The sequence below is a fragment of the Magnolia sinica genome, chromosome 18 (assembly GCF_029962835.1).
Source record: "Magnolia sinica isolate HGM2019 chromosome 18, MsV1, whole genome shotgun sequence".
Classification (NCBI taxonomy): Eukaryota; Viridiplantae; Streptophyta; class Magnoliopsida; order Magnoliales; family Magnoliaceae; genus Magnolia; species Magnolia sinica.
The window spans coordinates 16,144,769-16,166,845 of record NC_080590.1 but is presented as its reverse complement, the minus strand read 5'-3'; the positions used below and the strand labels follow the sequence as shown (position 1 = coordinate 16,166,845).

Genomic DNA, 22,077 nt, shown 5'->3' with positions numbered 1-22,077 from the left:
AAAAGCAGCAATCGACGAACAGCTCGGGGCCCACACTAAATGCAATCTATCTTCTTTATATTTATTTCAGCATAGCCTACTCTTTAACATAGATTGCTACTGTATACCACTACCACTACAATACCGTAGGATTAGCTTAAACATCCACAACTCTAAGTTGTTGGATCCTGATCAACTAAATCCTTAGGCGATCATCATTCGTTTTCATAGATGGATCAAGTATTTATCTCTTGTTTTATTTATTTAGTTTATTTTGACACTATGTCAATTATAATAAGCCTTATTCAAATATTAATAAAATTGACATTATTTTAACCTTTTTATTTTTAATATTGATTTATTCTTCTTTATTCTTTTAAGAAATATTGATTGCAATTACATGTAAAAGATCAAATCTTTAGACACAAGGCAAAAAGAATTCTTCGGATATGACTTAAGTACTCTTACCTTTTTCACAAATCGCCCGATCGTTGATCACAATTGGCAGTTGGCTCGACAATTGGATTTTCGAATCTAGTCTTACTCAGTCGTTTCAGCATATGGGTCACACCCTGATCCATATATAGCTCAAGTAGTAGCCTGAGTGAAAGATACCTCGTTTCAACACTGAGGTCTTGGTATTGATTCCCTAGTGCGGGTGGCTAACAGTGAAGTGTGAACTGATAGTGGGTGTACTAACAAGCTAACCACAAAAAATAAAAAATAAAAAATAAAAAATTAAAAAAATCAAACATTGAGTCGAGTACGACTCGACTCTAGCATGCCCACACTTTTTAATCGCACATGAACTCTTGATCACACGTATGGCCTTGTGTCTCATTGAATTATGTGGACAGATTGGATGTAGATTAATGCAACATTGAATATTTTTATATCTTGACTGTCCGTTAGATGTTTTCGGATCATGCAAAAAAGATCATATGTTAAGTGCATTTTCTAGTCATGGCTCATCTATGGCGAGCCAGTGATCTGAGCGGTTAAGTTTGAGGTAGATGTGTTTCAAATGTACAATTTTTGTGCATCGACACAGACCATCACATTCTGCCAGGGTATCAAATCTTTTGCCTTCTTATTTCAGAGAAGTCTTGCTTCGTCTATGTGGACGCTTAGATACCACTCCTTTTCTTTCTGGCCAGTATATTTTTAATTGGAATACTTTGGAATCTAAATCACATGGTAAATGGAATGAATGCAGATTGAAATCAACAATTGTGCTTGGATGCTTGTAATTAGATTAATATCAAAATCTAAAAATCGTGTTTGAATGCCTGAATGGAAATGTGCTTTAAATAAATCAGTTTTAATATTCCAAATTAGTATTAAGGACATTCGATGTGATAATTGTAACAAATGATCTTTTGAAATGTATACTTTACAACAAGAAAAATTTGAACCTCAGGTAGTATATAAAAGTGGGCCCACTTTAAAAAATCAGCCGGTGGAATTGCCATCCAATTCTCATCCTTTTGACAGGATTCCAATTCACATGATTCTTGCATTGCATTTCACATGGATTCTAATTACCACTGTTTATGGTCAACTAAATCATGCTGTACAACCATTTACCATCAAGCAAATAAAGCGAGGCATAAACAAGTTAAAAGGCTGGGGACTGCTACTCCATACATGCACGTTTCTGTGACACTCCGCTGCTCCATTTGTAGAAGTGAATTGATCAATCAGTAATCAAGACAATTGATCTGTTTTGACCGGTTGTGGAAGGATGGTGACTCAAAAATCTACTTGATAGGAAAACTACAGCCTTTCAATTCGTGTCCTTAAAATAGACCAAAGATTGGTGGCCAGGATCTTACTACAAGGGCAATAGGACAGGAATAATCTACAGCACCTATTATATGCAACGGGCGAAACACCCATGGGGATCATATCTATCGATGCATTAGGATAATCTGAAACCAGCTGCATTCAGGAACTTTACAAGATTTAGGCAATGTGTGTGTCGTGGCCCAAACGATGAGGTCAGTCTCATTTATGCTAAGGTCAGTCTAATGTGCGTGCCATGCACGCCCGATGAGGTCAGTCTACCATTACGTGGATAAGGTCAGTCTACCATTATGTTAAGGTCGGCATACCATTATGTGGCCTAGATATGCGACGTGGATTGCGGGTTACAAGATTTAGACTTGCATGTGCCCTGACACAAATTTACGTGGGCGCCAAAATATGAGGATTGAGGAATATCACAATGGAAATAGCCGAAGCTCTATGGGGCCCACTTAATGTATGTATTTCATCCATATAATCCATCCTTTTTGTCAGTTCATTTTAGGACATAAGCCTAAAATAAGGCAGATCCAAAGCTCAAGTGGAAACGCACCTCAAATTCTTGTGGGGAATGCTGGCCGTTAAATTCTTCTTTGGGAGCCACAAAAGTTTTGGACCATGCTGGCCCAAAGACGTTCTACCGTGGGTGTGATTATGCCCATTGTTTCCCTGTTTTGGTCCGTTTGAGCTTTGGATCCGCCTCACTTTTAGGGCTAGCTGGCAAAATCGATGTATGCAGTAGATAAAACACATATATCAAAGTAGGCAGAGTAAAACTTGAGCCAAATGGTATTTGGATGCAAATTGTGTGGTGACCATGGTGGTGGTGTTTACAAGGCAAATTTATTTTTGGCTCCACGTACGATGTATGTGTTATATCATGCTGTCTATCCATTTTGCGATATCATTCCTTGTATCCAAAGCTTTAGTGGCCCACACCACAGAGAGCAGTAGTGGGGACAATAATGCCCACTGTTGAAACCTCTCTAGGGCCCACTAATAAGGCCGCACAAACCTACATGGAGGGAAAATACAAATATCATATTGATTCAAAACTTCTATGGACATTAGGAAGTTTTTAATGGTAGGCGTTCAATCCCCACTACTTTTTGTTGTATGGTTCACATAAGCTCTGGATCTGCCTCATTTTTGGGTTCACACCTTAAAATGATCTCACAAAATGGATGGACAATGCGGATATAGCACATACATCATAATTGAGCCCAGGAACATTGCCACATCAACACAACTGAAGGTAGTTGCCACATAAGGCAATCTTATGGACCAGACCTGGGGCTCACCTTGATGTATATATTGTATATCCACACCATCCTTCCATTTTCCGAGCTAATATTAGGGCGATCCAAAACTTAAGTGCCACACCACAGGAAACAATGGTGATTGACCATTAAAAACTTATTGTGAGCCACATAAGATTTGGATTATGCTGATATTTGTTTCCCCCCTTCATCCAGGTCTGTGTGACATTATAAACAGGTGGGATGGAAAATAAACATTACAATCGGCATTAGAGTGGTTCTAGGATTTTTTAGTGGTGGGTGGTCACTGGTCAATTGCTACCATATCAATGTAGTCCACCTTAGATCTGGATCTACTTCGTTCTTAGGCTCATGCCATAAAATGAGCTGGAGAAATAGATGAAGAATATGCATATACAATACATACATCATCATAGGCCCGACGGTCAAGGATGCACCTAATCTGCTCCCCGCTCTAGCGAACTATATATGGACCTTACTCATGCCTTGGTGATAGACTCAAAAGAGTTTCAACACAGGTCATGGGTTCAAGTAACCATCGTGGTGTGTGAATGCATGATGGAGCAAATTCAGGCGAGCAACCCCAATAAAACAGTGGGAACAGAAACATCTACTGTTGAAGCTTTCCTATATATATATATATATATATATATATGGAAACGCTCACCTGCGAACCAGTTGGTACGTACTACATACGAACTTTTTTGAGAACTCATCATATCTGATGAGTCTCGCAAATCTGAGCGGTCCACATGAAGCAGAACATCATGAAACCTCTTAGTACGAATTTTTACTTTGATCCAAAACTTCAGTGGGCCATGAAAAATGCAAACAGTTTCTTCCCTTGATTTGAATTTCTCTTTGCTATGGCCCACTAGAATCTTAGATCATGGTGAAAATTTACCCCCTAAGGTTTCATGGGATTCTGCATCTTATGGACCGTTCGGATTCAACACCCATGACACGTGTGCAAAAGTGCGCACGTGCGTAGGTGCGTAGGTGAGCATGCCTATATATATATATATCATCCAAACCCTTCATAGGGTTATTATCGTAAACTTCTGTCACCCCCAAGGCGTGCAATCCCCACTGTTTTGTGTGGTATGACCCGCATTAGTTTTGGATCTAACTAATTCTTAGAATCTTGTCCTATTGCGGTCTTTCACAATAGATGGACAGACTGGATTTGTAGTGGACCTTTGTGAGCCCCGCAGAGCCTCTAGCATAGGGACATCTCTATGTTGGGGTCACAGGCAATCCGAAGCCGATTGTATACTGAGTAATTCAGTGCTGCCCATCCCCTTTTTCAAATCATTCTAGGGTATGAGCCTAAAATTGAACATATGCAAAGCACAAGTGGACCACCCCACAAAAAACAGTGAGGATAGTGATGTTTGTTTGTCATCCAACCTATTGATAAGGTGACGAAGAAAGAGATGAAGGAAAAACACAAAGATCAACTTCATCCAAAACTTATATGGGCCCCAAGAAGCTTTCAACAGTAGGAGTTCAATTTAGACTATTAATTTCTTGTGTTATGGTCTACTTGAGCTTTGTATATGCTTTTGATTTTGGGTTCATGCCCTAAAATGATTTGGAAAAATGGAATCCACTATGTATTCCGCACGGCATGCATTCCGTACATCAAGTGGATCACACCATAGGAAATAGTTGGGATTGAACGTCCACCATTAAAAACTTCTTGAGGCTCAGAAGTACTTTTGGATTAAACTGATATATGTGTTTTACCTTCATCCATATCTATGTAATCTCATGAACAAGTTGGATATAAAATAAACATCACGGTGTGCCATAGGAAGGTTTCAACGATGAGCATTAGCATCAACACTACTATTTTGTATGATGTGGTCTACTTGAGATATGGATTTGCCTCATATTTGGGCTTATACCTTAAAACGGCCTGGTGAAGATAAACGGCATGGATGTAACACATACATCAACATCACCGCAATCATCCTACAGTTGGGCACTCCCTGCAGTCGGTGTCAGTAACCCTCATGGTACACAGGTCCTACTAGTTAGTGATGACTTGCTAGGTGACAATTTTGTGAAAATTTTTCAGATGACTATCAAGTGTAACAGATTTTTAAATTAAAAAAATAATAATTCCAATTTCGTATTGTTAATTGCAGAAATTTTAGCGACATACCCAACATGTCACTAATTTATAAAACAAGTCGACGGATTTGACGTATGATGGATAGGATCCGTCGTTTATTTGTGACGGATCCCATCTGTCGTTTTATTTTTGTGACACAACAAACAGTGACTGACGGGCCAAGCCCATCGTTAATTACGTTTTGCGACGGTTCTGGTCCGTCACAAATCAGCAATTTTGGCATACTGTCTTCTTGATGCCATTCTGTCCCTCTCAAGTTTCCATAGACAACTAGATAAATCCCTCCGGCCCCTTTGACCCATGCTTATGTACATTTAAAGTACTTTCACATATTAACTATGGCATTGCAACTTGTCCGTCTTAGACCAATAGTTATAATGATTTATGAGAAAGATCATCAATATCACATTCATGTCATCAATAGATAATATTCACATTTATTTTCCAAGGCATAATACCAATAGGATGGTCATGATTTTGGGTCCTAAGGGCAACATGTTGCAACACAACTTGATAGATGGTTGGATCTCATGGATGTTCCACCCATGTGGCTACAAGGTATGCTAGCAGGATTTTTATAATTTACTAGGAGATATATCACATGTTGTTCATGTGGAGGAGATGAAGAGATTTTCAAGGCATATGAGAGAAGATTATCAAGAAAGGATCACACAAATCTATCTATATTATATATAATGCAAGCAACTTGTTAACATTTACCCTGCAATTCTTATATGAACCAGAACTTTGAATCTTCAAAAGACATGGGAAGATATTTTAAATGAAGCTCGGAGTATCTTGAGAATAATATTATATATATATATATATATAGATATATATATATATATATATATATATATATATATATATATATATATATATATATATATATATACATATCTTGAACAATCATCTATAAATGTTATAAAGTACCTTTTACCTCCACGTGTAAGAACGTTGTTTAATTCACATATGTCAGTATGCACTAGGTCTAATATATATATATATATATATATGCAGATTCTTTTGATTCTTTAATACGAATGTGTATAGCTTGCATTGAGCGTATTAGTCGGGAGATCGTGCAATAAACATTTGTAGGACCCACTATAATGACGGCGTGAAATCCATATGGTGCATTTGTTTCGCGGGTTCATGTTAAGATGTTAAAGCAAAAATGAAGCAGATCTATAACTCGTGTGAATACAACATATGTCAATATGGAGATAGGTGACCCCCTCTGAAATCATGAGCACGTTTCTTTCTTTTTTTCTCTGTCCCATGCTCTTTATACATGCATTGTGTGCCCCACTTCCCCGAGTGTTATTAACATGCAGGTAAAAGTTATTAACATATTGTAAAGTTATTCATCTATTTAAATGTTATCCACTTCTTTATTTGGGGTCCCCTATGTTGTGTGCATGCCATCTAACATGTGTATAAAGTGAATCCCACTGTGTCTATGCAATCATTAGGTGGGTCAAACCATGTAAAACAATGCACATCCACCCCAAAAAGTTTTAAATTCACTTGGTGTCCCACTTGATTGCCTCTCTTATATATTTAGGTGCTTGGACTGTTTGGGTGGTCCATAAACATTCTCATAGAATGATTTTTCTGGCATACTATTTATATTAATTAGTTGTTAATCTTTAGTATTCAAGTCAGGATGGCCGAGTGGTCTAAGGCGCCAGACTCAAGTTCTGGTCCTCGTTTGAGGGCGTGGGTTCAAATCCCACTTCTGACATATCAATATTCTTTTCTCAATATCCAAGCCATCTATATTTTTGTGGATTTTTACGCATTGCATAAAAATAAATCTGGTATTTTCAGCAGGTGGGCCAGATTTTAGAATCAGTTAGATGTGTAAAAATATTCTGTCAAGTTTTTGTCAGCCGTACATTTGTCTAATAAATTGTGGCCCACCTGACAAGCGCACCGACCCTCATTCCTGGGCAAGAGCATGTACACAGTGGTAGAGCTCTAATGTATGGATTGAATCTCATACCAACATGCCACGTTGGCAGGTGCGTGGCTTGTACATGATATGGCTCGTGAATTACTGTGGGCTTAGCAAATCTCAAAAAATAAAAAAATAAAAGTTTATTATGTACTGTCCACATGTTACATGTATTGGCTTTTTATTAACTTCAAAAAAATAAAAAATAAAAAAAGAACTTATATAGATATGTACCTAAGCTACTATAGATAAAGAAACCAAGACTTGCCCTTTGGTTATTCTAACGCAATTATGAGTTTTCTTTAATCAAAATTAACTTGGGATAAACATGTGAAGCAATGGCATAAGATTCCAAAAGCAACTCAAATCACAAATTCTCCCCTTTTTTGTTCAAGTATATCATTTAGTTCATCGCTTCTGTTGTTCGGTGAGAATTGCCTGGGACGGCATGCCGCAGGAAAGAAAGTTTCGCAGAAGCAAGGTGTGGTCCACTATAATTTTTACGAGAATTCCACTCTATCCATCCGTTTTTTCTGCTCATTTTAGGACACGAGCCCAACAATCAGGCAGATCCAAAACTCAATTGGGCTTCATACATGAAAAAGTGGATAGGGAAATGCCTACTGTTGAAACCTACTTGAAATCCACCGCGATGTTTTATATGCCATTCTTGTTGGGTTCACACAATGGCCTGGCCGACTAACCTTATATTAAGGAAAAAACTGTACAAATTTTGTAGAAGATAAAACATTTACCCAATTTTCCAGACAGAAGTTCAAACCAGTGGATGATTGACAAGATCAGTAGCCCTATCTCGAAGAAGATGAACTGTTTCATCTTCTAATAGTGCTTACTTTTACGTTACCTATGCAATTTTTAAATAACTTTTAAGTGCCAGCCTATCAACGGGCTAGGCCTGGGTAAGCTTGGGCTTGGATTTTGAACCTTCAGCATGGGCCTCATGAGCTGGGCTTATTAAGAAATTTGCTTTTGCTTGGCCCGAGCCCAGCCCATTAACAGCCTTTTTCCCAAATCAATGCAGCAACGTGCTTGACCTTTGATCACTTCTATGGAGCAGTTGTGTGGCCCCAGAAGGACTTTTCATTTCATATTTTGAGTCTGAGAGCAGTTTTTCTTTTGAATTTTTTTGGAAACCCTCCCTCTCTGGCAACTATCTCTTTCCATGGCAAAACCAACCTCAAAGACTGATTGTTCCATCTTCATCAGTGCTTGGTTGAGTTTTTTGTCACTCGATCGAGTAGTCTAATCAAAGGGATTTTTTTTTTTTTTCTAAAATCAAGTTATTGGATATTCAGCCAACAATCTGGACAATTCCGAGGGGATCTGCCCATCCCAAAGTCCAATCAGTGAGCTTTTCAAAATTCATGCATCACACAAACCGACCTAGCAAGTGAAACACGGCCACTGAATGCGTGGCCTCCTCATGAAGATGACCATCCTATTGGAGTAATTAAAATGAAAAAAAAAAAACCAATAAAAAGTAGGCCACAAGCATACTATTTCTTAAGTGCAAAACTTTTGTTTACAGTCGTATAGGAATAAGTTTGTGAATAGAGTTATAAAGTTTTCATTGAAATGGGTTTTTGAAAGAGTGCTACATTATGTTTTAGTCTCAAAACTTACATGAGAATAAGAAATCTGGATCTGATAAGCTTGAGAACGTCCATTCAACAGTTGTGTTGTTATTTATTTCTTGATTTATTATTTTTCTAATATTTTTCATAATACCATTATTTCTAACACAACCGACTCTGCAAGTTCCATTTTATGATCCATTCGCTTTGTACAAGTGGCCAGCCTGATGACTGGAGTTGCTTCATTTTTTATGTGGGGTCATCTCCACATTGATGGCCACATTATGGACCACCATTATATCATGCACACTAGCTCCATCTACAAATGTGTTGTAGAGGTGCTTTCTGGAAGATGTTGGTGAAAAAGATGTGTGGGGAGGCAGTGACAGTGATTCCAAAGTATTACATGAATGCATTAGCTGATGTAGTTGATGTGATACAACCTTCTAGTACTAATTTTTTTAGAAAGAAACTTTAAAATTATTGGTAAAATGCTAAAAAATGTATGTGGATTTCATGTGTTTTTTATGCATGTATTTAATGGATCAATGGGCTTGGCTAAAACTATTGTGGGAAGTAATGAAAGTCAACTAAATAGGCTTTAATTGAGCATAAATCAAGCATAATTTGATGATTTAAAGCCAATTACATGTACGTACGACAAAAAGAAGATGAAAAATGAGAAAAGTGTAACCCCATCTATTGTGAAATCTGATCCATTGGTTACAATTCTTTGGTCTCCAAAATGTTGGCTTCATTTAACACTGTTTTTCCCAATGGAAGAATTTGATTTCAAACATGGGCTTGGAATGGTCAAAATTCCATGGAATTTCCATAATGTAGAGTGGGTCGTGGATAGTTTCATGGCCAAGATGGATCCAAAAAGGCCCGGTCGACGATAGAAGTGATCCAGACTGTCAAACCTTAAATCGGGTGTATCTCGCAATCCAGAATGAGTTATCGGACATAAATATATGATTTTGGGGTAGGATGAGCTACTTTATCCACCCAACCCGGATTTACGAAATACCATCAGATCGACAATTGTTTCCCTATTTTAATTCCATTGTTTCTATAAATAGTAAGTTTTAGTTTGATTATAACTCTTCATCTATTGTGTTTTAGGAGTTGCGCCCAATGTGAAAAGTGCTTAGAATAATTAGGAAAACAGCTTGGTGAAGCTAAATAGGACACTTACTATTTTTGGCCAAAAATATCATACACCAATAGATATCACAACTGTCTATAAATAGTAAGTTTACTATTTATAGTAAGTTGCAAATTCTAGGAGTTTTAGTTGTAGTATGATTCTGAAATTTCTATCATTTGGTATCCCTATTTAAAGGGTTTTGAACTCGTTTATTTAATTCATCAATCAATTTCAAATTTTATAGAATTTATTTTCTATTTTCTTGTTCTTTTCCCCGTGGATTCGAGGAGTCTCTGTGAGGAGTCCAGAGAAGTTCCGCGGATTTGGAACAGTTATCCCCTTAAGGAAGACGGTGCTCGACCTCACGTCCTTCCTTGTGTCATTCCACACATGTAATCAGTAATAATGGTGTTAATTCCACCTAATTCAATTCACCATATATCCTTAATCCCACGTTCCAAACAAGCCCTAAATTTACATGGTATGGCCCACCTAAGTCTTGTAATACTGTGAGTTTTGGGTTTCTTTCATTGCAATGAGGTGCATAGACGAATGGATATTGGATGGCACATAAACAACGTACATAAAAAAATAAAAAATGTTGGTCCTTTCTTTCCAACTATTTTGTATGGGGTGGCCTAGCTTGGTTATGGTTGACCACAGGCTTTTGGGTTGATGATTAAAATGAGGCAACATAACTGATGGAAGAAGAGGTAGATCTTGTGAAAATTCCACGTTGTTTTCTTTTTGCGTGAGTAACCCAATACGCGGACGTTGAAATTGGGCCTAGGTGAGAGAGATTTGGGCACCAGCATTTAGATTTTGGCCTTTTTGGGAGAAATATAAACCATGAAGTAGATAACTGTAAAACAGACATTATAGAATTTCTAAAATACGATAGTGTAATTTAAAATATCTTTTCATATCCCTTAAACACACAAACGTTTATTTAAGCTTTATTTAAACGACTTAATTTAAGCAGCGAAATATATAAGAAGAGTAGTTCTTTGATATCTGTTTTTCGGGCGCGGACTCATCACCCAAAAGATATCTTCATGTGGGCCCTACCCCATCCAGCGAATTCGAAATAATACGTTGATCATCCTTGAACGGGGATAGCACGAAGAGGAACCAGTTTCTGCAAAGTGAGGCCGAACTTATCTCGCATGTCCAAATCATGTGGGGCCATTCCATCAGGAAGCCTCCATTCGAACGAATGTAGAAGGGAAGCAAGCATCAAGTGACCATACGATAGGCTAGTGGCAAACCCGGACAAATCCGACGGCCTGCGCCGAATGGAATAAGCTCGAAATCTCGGCCTTTGAAATCAACATGAGAGCCCAAGAACCTCTCAGGAGAGAAAGTAGTGGGGTCCACCCAAACATTGGCATCCCTGCCGATTGCCCATGCATTTACAAGCACTTGTGTGTGCCTGGGTATGGTGTAACCACATATTTCGACGTCAGATTCAGCTCTGTGAGGGATGAGGAGGGGAGCTGGTGGATGAAGCCGCAACGTTTCCTTCACGACCGCTTGTAGATACGGGAGTCTGCTGATATCTGATTCTTCTACTTGTCGACCTAGACCTATGGTATCAATGAGCTCGGATCGAGCCTTTGCCATGGTGTTTGGGTTACGGAGCAATTCCGCCATAGCCCATTCAACGGTGGAAGAGCTTGTGTCACTGCCAGCAGTGAATATGTCCTGATCCGTATAATTTCCAAGTTAGAATTTGAGGAAAAGTATGCAATGGTTTGCTGGCCCCCACAGGCTCCTTTATTTGCATCCACTTGTTTTTTAAATAGGAAACTCGCGACTTCGTTGGATCAGTGGGAGTCCATCTATCTACAATGCATTTGGTAAGACTAATAATCGGACAGTTCATATATTGGGCGACTGGCATGTCCAAAATATAACACCATTTAACCTGTGCCGTCCGGAGGCCGATTGGGTACTACCCTGCCAGTACCTAGCTGGGGATGGACGGTCCTGTAAGGGGATCTGTGGGGCCCACTGTGATGTATGGTTTTTTATCCTTGCCGTCGGTATATTTTGAAAATTCATTTTAATTAGTGATGACCTCAAAAATAAGGCAGCTAATGATCAAGTACACTACATCACATAAACAGTGAGGATTGAACACCTGCAGCTGAAAACCTATGGGGGATGATGTCACGCCCCAAACTCGGAAACCGGGCTTACAAAATTCCCGATCGTCGAATCTGGCGCCGACAGCCTCCGTAGAACCCCATTCTCGGCTCCCAGCGCCCATTCGCTAGGTTCTGATCCTGGGATGCTACAAGGAGGATTTTCAACATCAGTTTGATTCGTAATAAGCATAACCAAAGGCATAACCCACAAACAACAACCAAAAACTCCATCACATTTCCACCATGATAAAAAACTTTACAAGTACAATGAGCATAAAGGGAAATGCAATGATGATAGACCAAAAGCTCTAAAATGATCCGCCATGCATCCAAGCCTCAGCGCTGCTGCGATCCAACGTCACCTGCACGCAACGGTCGTGCATAAGCTTATAGAAAGCTTAGAGGGTGGTGAAAGTGTATGCTCAAGGTGGTAATGCAGTTATGCAGTATCAGAGTAATGCGGAACATGCTGATGAATGCCAAGAATACCATAGCCGTACCAAGGCCATGCGGTGCAAAGGATGATGCCGGCCATGCCATGCGAAATGCAACTCAAGCATACAAATCCTCGTCTAAGTCCACATATCGATACAGCTCAAAATCTGAAATATCACCGGGGTCTAGTACACTCCAAGCCAGATTGCCGCCCCATCGTGTGCAATAAGGTGAGTGAAAAAGACCTCACTATCTACCTGCCAAAATCGGGCTCGGCTCGTCAATAGCGGACCCATTTATGGACTGGTCAAACTCAGCTTAGCTTTGCCCTCTCCTCTGGGCGGGTAAGGCCGCACCCCTTTCAACCGACCACGACACGTGGAAAGCGCAACCGTCCGGTAATCGGACTCGGCGCTCATGCACCCACTCGTCCAGACGTTGGAGTAACCTCTTGGTACCATAAGGGTTTAGGGACTTTCACCCAGGGATATCTATCGCACCCCTATGTAGAACAGATTTCGGTATCCAATCCCGCCAACCATGATACGCGTGGAGGCTACGCCCGATGTCGCAGCGTACGAACCATATCACACAATACGAATGCATGAATCACACTATCTAGTCATGCGGCAATCCTGCGCATATCGTGTGCTCATGTAGGGCAACACCCCTGTACGAGAGCCCTTAAACAATCTGCCTGAAGGCATATGCTATGATCGGTCATTTCTCATATCAAGCATACATATGATGCATATGATCATGAATCATGGAACTAAACATGTTATATGGGATGGATGATGTTCATAACGAAGATGAGCCTAGACGGCCTACACATAACACGTACGAGCCTAACAATGGGCCCTAGGAAAAGTCATAATGCGGACATTTAACCAACATTATACTTGCAACGTGGACGTTAAACCATCATTGCTCCCAAGGCCTAGCCCAACGTAAACATCATTACATATATCATGTTGGGATTGCACATTGCAATGGACCTTAGGTATATCCCATTGGGCCTTCAATACATCAAATGGGTCATATCATATGGGCCTCATATTCATCAAGTGAGCCACATCAATGGGCCACACCAATGGGCCTTGTGTGCATTAAAATGGGCCATAACTCGTGGGCCTTAGAATGCATCAAATGGGCCTAATCTTATGGGCCTTATGTGTATCACATGGGCCACACCAATTGGGCCCCATATGTACATCAAATGGGCCTCAACCCATAGCCCCAATACATCTTAATGGGCCATAACCCATGGGCCCCTAATACATCAAATGGGCCTCGACCCATGGGCCTTACATATAAATCAAAGTGGGTGGGCCTCAACCATGGGCCAGAAGTAAGCTGAGATGGGCCTTAAATACATATCAAAGTGGGCCTCAACCACGGGCCACAAGTAAACTGAGATGGGCCTCCCATCACCAGCAAATTATATATAATAAAATATATAATATATATATATATATATATATATACATAGTACATTCAATATTATATATAATATAATATTATGTATATATATATATATATATATACATACACATGTACACACCCACACACGCACACACACGAGCACACTCACTGTGGGCTCAACACAAACATCACAGCGGCCTCCACCGTCCGCTGGACGGTGGCAATAAAACACTTACATCACTGTGGGCTCCATGTGGGGCCCACCATAGTGTTTACGCTCCATCCAACCCGTTGATAAGGCCACGTGGGCCTAGATGAAGGGTGAAACAAATTTCACCCTGATCCAAAACTTGTGGACCCAAAAAGGGTTTCAAAGGTAGAGGTTCAATCCCACTGTTTCATACGGTATGGGCCACCTGAGCTTTAGATCATGTTGATTTTTGTGGTGGGCCCACTTCAGAGAGTGGCCCACCCGATGAACGGGTTAGATGATGGAAAAACATCAAGGTGGGACCCATGGTTGGAGCCATGCTTGGCTGTCTGCTCGCCCGTCCGCCCGGACGCTGTGCGCAGGCAGCGCCTGCTGCCGTCTGACACAGCAGCAGCTCCTGCTGCTGCTGTTGCATTTTATTTTTTATTTTTTTTATTTTTTCATGGTTTTCATAGGTAGGGTCCACATCTAGGCAATCCACTCCGTCCAATGGCCCTCCATGGCTCCAGACAAGTAAAACAAGTCCAATATTGGGCATATTTCGTCGTATAAACAATCAGGGAAGATTTCAATGGTGAAAACCACCATTTGGTATGGTATGGCCCGCCAGGACCTCGGGTTGACACCATTTTTCGGTTCAACGCCTAAGAGGAGGTTAGGAACGGAATGGACGGTGTGGATTGAAGACATACATCGAGGTGGGGCCAAAATGAGTAGGCCTCCTCCATTGGCTTGGAACCAAGCTGACATTTGTGTTTTCCAACAGAACGTCCAGCGTCCCTGGACGCTGGATTGTTGGGCCATGCAAGGTGGGCCTGCTCATGTGGGCCACCACTGATGGATGGTGTGGGTATGATACACACAAAGTGGGCCCCACTTATAGATGGTTTGGATGGAATACATACCTTGTGGTGGGATTCATTCAAGTGGGCCACACAACCTCATTATCATCACACATAAAAGAGAGAGAGAGAGAGAGAGAGAGAGTGGGACACGCTTAATGGAGGGACCCCGGCACTGTGGGCCCTCCCTTCGATGATCTACAACATAAATCAAGTGGGCCATTACATGTGGGCCTATAAATTAAAATTCAACGGTGGAGATCCCTTTTCCACTAAATTAGACGGTCTAGATGACTCTAAATATGCAAGAAAAATAAACATCATGATGGGGTCCATAGAGAATGGCCCCATCATGGAATGATCATGATGATCCAAGTGGGCCATTGGCCACATCTTAGGGTCCAAAGTGAGATCCAAACCATTGATCGGTTGGCCTCACTTGGCCCATCTTCAAAACATCAAAAACTACCCTATCAAAACACCCACCGCTTGATCTTCTTGCTCCATTGGCTTCCTTAGCTCCTTGTGCTTCTCTTTGATGGAGGAAGATGAAAAATGGATGGCTAGGATGGAAGATCTAGGGATGGAAAGGTGGGCCACACTTACATTTTTCTCACCATGGGAGGGCTTGGACGTGAGGCTCTCTTGCTTGGATTGGATTTTTGAAAATGAAGGAGAGAGAGAGACTTGAAAAGGGAGAGGGATGGGTGATGTGTGATGGAGTGATGGATGGGAGAGAGAAGGATGGGTGTGTAAGGCTTCTTTTTGACTTTTGTGGTAAAAGTTGTAAGAGAGGGTATGGGTTGATGGGATTGATGGGTTGATTGATTGATGTGACATCTTGTAGAGATTCTCTCAAAATTCGCACGCGCGGCGTTTTCCTCGTACCGAACGCTGGCCCACATCTCCCAACCAGGGTATCGCCTCAGCGCGCAAGTCGCGGCATCAGAACCGCGGCGACGACGCGGTCACTAAGGTACAAGTCCTGGGTTGAGTCGACTCGGGTTGCCGGCATGAGAATTATGGTCGCGCGCAAATACCGGTTAAAGGTCGAAGGTTGCCGAAATTCGACCGGGAGGACCGCGGAAGCCTATGGAACGGTACGGTTTAGGATACGGGACTTACAGATGACTAGTTTTGGATCACCTTCATATACATGCTTTGGATCCCTTCATCCAGTATATGAAACCTCATGAATAAGTTGGATGGCAAATAAACATCACGGTGGGGTCCAAGGACTCAACGGTGGGGTAATTGTCATCACTTCTTCTTGTGGTGCGGTCCACTTTAGCCTTTGATATACCTCCTTCATGGACTCATGTCATAAAATGTGAAGACGGATAGGCAGCTAGGATAAAACAAATATATCATAGTGGCCTCAGAGAGCCCCTGATAGGACTGTCCGTCTCTACCTAGGGTGTACACGAACCGATTTAGCTCGGTTAGCTTGCTCGACTTGACTCGAAAAAGCTTGATTCGACGCGGTTCGAAACTGAGCTCAAGCCAAGTCGAGCTTATTTTTTTAGCTCGTAAAAATTTTGAGCCAAGTTCGAGCTTGCCCGAGCTCGATTCGACCAGATCGAACCAGTTTGGTGACCCAGTTATTTTGATATTAATGCTACTCAGCAAGTATTTGATGAAATGACTTCATGAAGTGTCAACTGGTGGCGATGAAGGTATGGATATGAAACAAATACCCTTGTATCTTAATTTTTATGTTGTCTGTTGAGTGCTAAGTGCTTGATGAAATACCTATAAATCGATTCTACTGTTTTACATTCCGTTAGAAATTGAAGGTGTACTCCATGTGTTTGAGAAAACACCGCAGAGGCTCGAACTCGACTTGAATTGACCCGAGCTGCTAATCGAACCGAGCCAAGCTGGCCAATCAAGCTTGAGGACCGAGCCGAGCTGAGTTCGAGCTGGGGTCAGGTCCTAGTGGCTGAGTCGAGTCGAGTTGTGCCAATCTTGACTCAGTTCAACTTGTGTACACCCCTATCTTTACCTAGGTTCTAGTGGGGTATAGCACCCAATTAGCGCCCATGGGACATGGATTGCTTATTAACAGCCAGGTGACTACTCACAGTGCTTTGTGAGCCCCACCATGATGTATGTGTCTTGTATAGGTTATTCATCCATTTTTTTTTTTCATACTATTTTATAACATGAGCTCAAAAATAAGTCAGATTCAAATCTCATATAGACCACACTAAAGGATATAGCAGTGATTGAGCACTCACTGTTAAAAACTTGTTACATGCTACAAAAGTTTTGGATCAAATTAATATTCTTATTCTCTTCATTCAGGCATGCACAGCGTAATCAACAGGTTGGTTTACAAATAAACATTACGGTTAACCTTAGGAATTTTTAACAGCAGGCATTCAGTCGCCACTGCTTTCTTGTGGTGTGGTCCACTCGTGATTTGGATCTTCATCATTTTTGGGATCATATCTATAATGATATGGAAAAATAGATGGACGGCTTGGATAACTTACGTATATATCATGCAGGGCTCACAGACCACTGTCAGTAGCCACCTCGCTACTGACGCTGTCAGTACGCAATCCGCGTCAGCGCCCGTGCGGTCCAGGTTACAGTAGAAAACCAAAATAGTCAACAATCAAAGATTCGGTGAGATACTGGGAAAACGAGTGGTAGTAGTAATATATGTAGAGTGGTCTTGACCTTTAATCCATAAGCCATCGGGACTAAAGTCGGGTGGGCCCCGTTTTCGCAACTAACTGATCACCTACAGCCAATGAAACCACAGGGCAATCTTATCATGGAAATGGCAGGCGCCTTACCCTGAAGATATCCTAGCACATAAGTAAGTCCACACATGAGAATCAATCGACAGTCAGACTCAACACATGATAGAGGTGTTGACGAACCATTAAGTGGATCGGCCTGATTTTTCATGTGGTTGCTCTTTATGGTGGGTCCTACTGTTTTGATGGCACCAAGGCCCTACAAGTGGTGTCAATGTCAGGGACGTGGATTGCCTGTAGCCTATGGACGCAGATTGAACAGTGACACTGGCTGTAGCCACTGGCAGTGCTGTGGGCACCACAATATTATACGTGTTTAAATCGGGCTGTCCATTCATTTTGCATCATTATTTAACGGCATGAGAACAAAAATTAGGCTGATCTAAATCTCAGTGGACCACACCACAGGAAACAGAGGTGATTGAACACCACTGCTAAAAACTACCTGGGGCCTACTGTAATGTTTATTTGCCAGTTAACCTGTTGATTAGTCTGTTGGGTTGTAAACCCAATCCTTTTGCTGAGAAGTGGCTGCAGCCACCTCAAAACAGAAAATAAACTTTTTAAAAGAAATAGTGATATGCCGCTATATTAGAATCGTATTCAAACGGAAATGAATACACGGTGCGGTTATAGGCTTTTCTTGTTACGTAAAAGGACTAATCTATCCCCGTCCAGATACATCTCAGGGGCAGCTAGAGAAAGAAAAAAATCTAGAAAAAATCTACTGTTTATCTTTTCTTAGCTAGCATAGTAAACTTAGAAAAAATCTCAACGGCTAGAAAAAATCTCACAGGTAGCAATCTAATTTTAAAAAGAAAATCTAATCTCACAGCTAGCACAGCTAGCTCAGACGATGCTCACACGGTTTTGGATTTGCACAAATCCATCACCGCTTCCAACATAGTCACAGCGACCAGGATGAAGGGAAGACATAAATATCAGCTTCATACAAAACTTTTGTGGCCGTTCAATCACCACCCTTTCCTGTGGTGTTCCACCTGAAATTTTGATCTCCCTCTTTTTCTGGGGCTCATGCCTTGAAATGAGCTGGCAAATGGATGGAGGCGTGGATAAAACACAGACATTATTGTGTGGCTAACAGAGCACGGTCTGGCACCGAGTAGCTAGTCGCAGTGCCAGTAGGCAATCCGCGTCCGTAGCTGATGAGGAGAGTAGATTATGGAAGGAGATGTGAATAGTACCACAAGAAGCACATTGATGTCGCGGCGGCTAAGTTGGAAGGGATTGTCATGGCTGTGGTCGAGAAGCACATCCAAGAAATCAGCTCTTCTTGAAGAGTTAGAAGAAGACGTGGACACTAGTAGACGCTGCTCGATCATTCCATCAAAGATTGCATATAATCTTTCCACACAGACTGTCAGTCGCCTCCTTATCCCTTGCAGATCCATGGCCCTGAGCCATGGGAAGTAGTCCGTGACATTCGGCCTTCCCACCTCTTCCATAATTTCCCGCACCAGTTCCTTGAATTCTTGTACTGAACTGGAGTTAGGATCAACCAAATCGACGGAGAAGACGGTGTTAGATATCAAATTGAGGGAGGTGACGAAGGTAGCCCGCCCAATATCCACCGAATGTCCCTTTATCCTGTGTTCTGAAACGTGGGCCATGAGTTCCTGGACTTTATGGCGTCGGAGGCCTTGGTTGGCCTCGAGTCTTTGGGTGGTGAATATGTTAGTGTTGCATATGGTTCTGAGCTTCCGCCACTGCTGCTGGGCTGGTAACCATACCATGGATGACTCATTGTGGTGGAGCACCCGAGCAGCTTCCACAACGTTCCGACCCGCAAAGGCCTGGTCATGCTTCTGGAGGATCTCTTTGGCTATGTTTGGAGAGGAAACAGCCACTGTTGTTATGCTTCCCAGCCTTAGAGTCATTAGGGAGCCATACGACTTGGCGAGTCGGCAAGTGACTCGTTTGGTTTCTCACCGAGTTGGAAGAGGTTTCCAGCTATTGGAAGAGGAAAGGGACCTGGTGGGAGTTTGGCTGTGCCAGATTTCTTTCTTGCTAGAAGGTAGATAAGATGGGTACATGCCCATAGGGAGGAAATCCACAATAGCAAAGTAGAGAAATCCATAGGAGTTTGGCTGTGCCAGATTTCTTTCTTGCTAGAAGGTAGATAAGATGGGCACATGCCCATTGGGAGGAAATCCACAATAGCAAAGTAGAGAAATCCATATACTCTCTCTCTCTCTCTCTCTCTCTCTCCCACCTAAGTTGTACTGCGCCACAAACGAACGTGGAAGCATACATAACAGGTATTACTGTGCCCTGGAATTTAATTGGGCCACGTCATCAGTGCTATATCAACACATCAATTTAATAAGGAGTGCGGACGGTCTACCGACAGGTTGAGCAGCCAGGCTCGCTACTGAAGTTACGTTACCACGTCCTATCCGTCTCACCACGCTTTACCACCACCCATTCATCTGGATGGATATTTTAGGGTACGAGAATTCAGATCCATAGCTCGAATGGATCCCAGAGTGCCTACCATAGTTGAAACCTATTTAAGGTCCCTCTTAATGCTTATTTGAGATCCGACCTGTTAATAAGTTAACACAGACATAAACTAAGTAAAAACACAAATATCAGCTTGATCAAAAACTCGTATGTGTTAGATCCACACTATTCGTTATTTTTTCTCGCCTAATCCTTCGAATGCGTGAGCCCAAAAATGAGGCACATCTAAAATTCAAGTGGACCACACCACAGAAAGGAACAAGGATTGAATGACTAGAAGATTGATGACCAAGCTGATATTTTTGTCATCTAACCTCTTCATAAGGTCACACACACCTTAATGAAAGGAAAACACAAATATCAGCTTGATCAATCTTCTATAGCCCCAATAAGTTGTCAATTGTAGACGTCAAATTCTCATTATTTCCTGTAGTATACCCCACTTGAGCCTTAGGTATGCCTCATTTTTGGTCGTATGCCCTAAAATGGTATGGATCAATGAATGGACAATGTAGATCTGATACATACATACATGTGATAGAACCCACCGAAGTTCCATACGTCAACACTCCTGGTTCTCTTCTCTGCACAAGAAGCAATTGAATTTCTTAACGTATGAAATTTATGTGGACCTCAAGATGATGTATTTCTTAGGTCTACATCGTCCATCCATTTTATCGGATCATTCTAGGATATGAGCGAAAAAACAATGAAAATCTAAAGCTCAAGTGTACCACACCACAAGAATAAATAAGAATTGACACTAGCTACCATTGAAACCTTCTTGACGCCACAAAAGGCTCTATTTGAGATGACATTTGTTTTTAACCTTTATCCAAATATGTATGACTTTATGATTAGGTTAGATAACAAAAAAAAGAGGCATGGATGGCCCTAGGAAGGTTTCAATGGTAATTCGTTTAATCCCCACTGCTTTCTATATTGTGGTACACTTAAGCTTTGGATATGCTGCTTTCTATATTGTGGTACACTTGAGCTTTGGATTTGCCTCATTTTTTGGGCTTGTCTACCGATATTGCAACATGAACATGACAATCGTGACCTCCAATGCTAACATGAGGCCGCTCAACATCACGAATACAAGTCTACCTAAGGCCTCCGTGAAACGGTGGATCACTGACTTCAGTCCTGACATGACCAATATCATAGGATTGTCCCCTAAAACACAATCCATAGGATTGTTGCCCGCACCATCATTCAATGCAATCAAACCAATGAAAAGCATCGCTTCCATACGTCACTTATAAAGAAAAAAGCAAAAATCATAATTAGGAATCTTAATTCGAATAAACTAACATTTTCTTGAAATAGTAAATTTTACTAAAAGTAAGAAGTAATAATTTAATTATGTCGGATTATTCCTAGCATAATTAGAAACAATTCCTAAGAAAATTACATATACTAAAACTCTAAAACAAAGAAGATACATCTAAATTAAAACATACTAAAAATAATAGGTTTTTCCTAAAATTATGATTCTGAATTGGATTGAAGTTTTTTTCTCGCTAAACGAATTTGCACAACCTATTATTGGGGTTGGTTGATCCCGGATGGCTGTTACAGTAAAGACCTGACGATGGACTTTAAGAAGGTTTCAATGGTACTTAACGCAGAATTTGAAAATTTTTCCGTGTTTAGTGGTGTTTGTTAACGCATAAGAAGAAAAGCGCTCCACGATTTTATGTTGAAATTTTTCCGTGATGGGAGTATAGCTTAATGCAGAATGAAGAATGCGCTATGTGATTATTATTTTTTTAATCCAAAATTACCCTTTGCAAGAGAGATTTTCTCCCTTATGTTATACACGTCCCAACTTTTAAGATGGGGG

General features: G+C 41.1%; 1 non-coding gene and 1 pseudogene across 1 annotated transcript; one reads left to right on the top strand and one right to left on the bottom strand.

Annotated features, from left to right (window-relative positions):
• Positions 1 to 6,868: 6,868 nt before the first annotated feature.
• Positions 6,869 to 6,952, top strand: TRNAL-CAA (transfer RNA leucine (anticodon CAA)). Its single transcript has one exon. It is a non-coding gene; the product is annotated as a tRNA-Leu (tRNA).
• A 3,842-nt stretch (positions 6,953 to 10,794) lies between these two features.
• On the bottom strand, positions 10,795 to 19,842 carry LOC131233232 (geraniol 8-hydroxylase-like; annotated as a pseudogene).
• Positions 19,843 to 22,077: the final 2,235 nt, after the last annotated feature.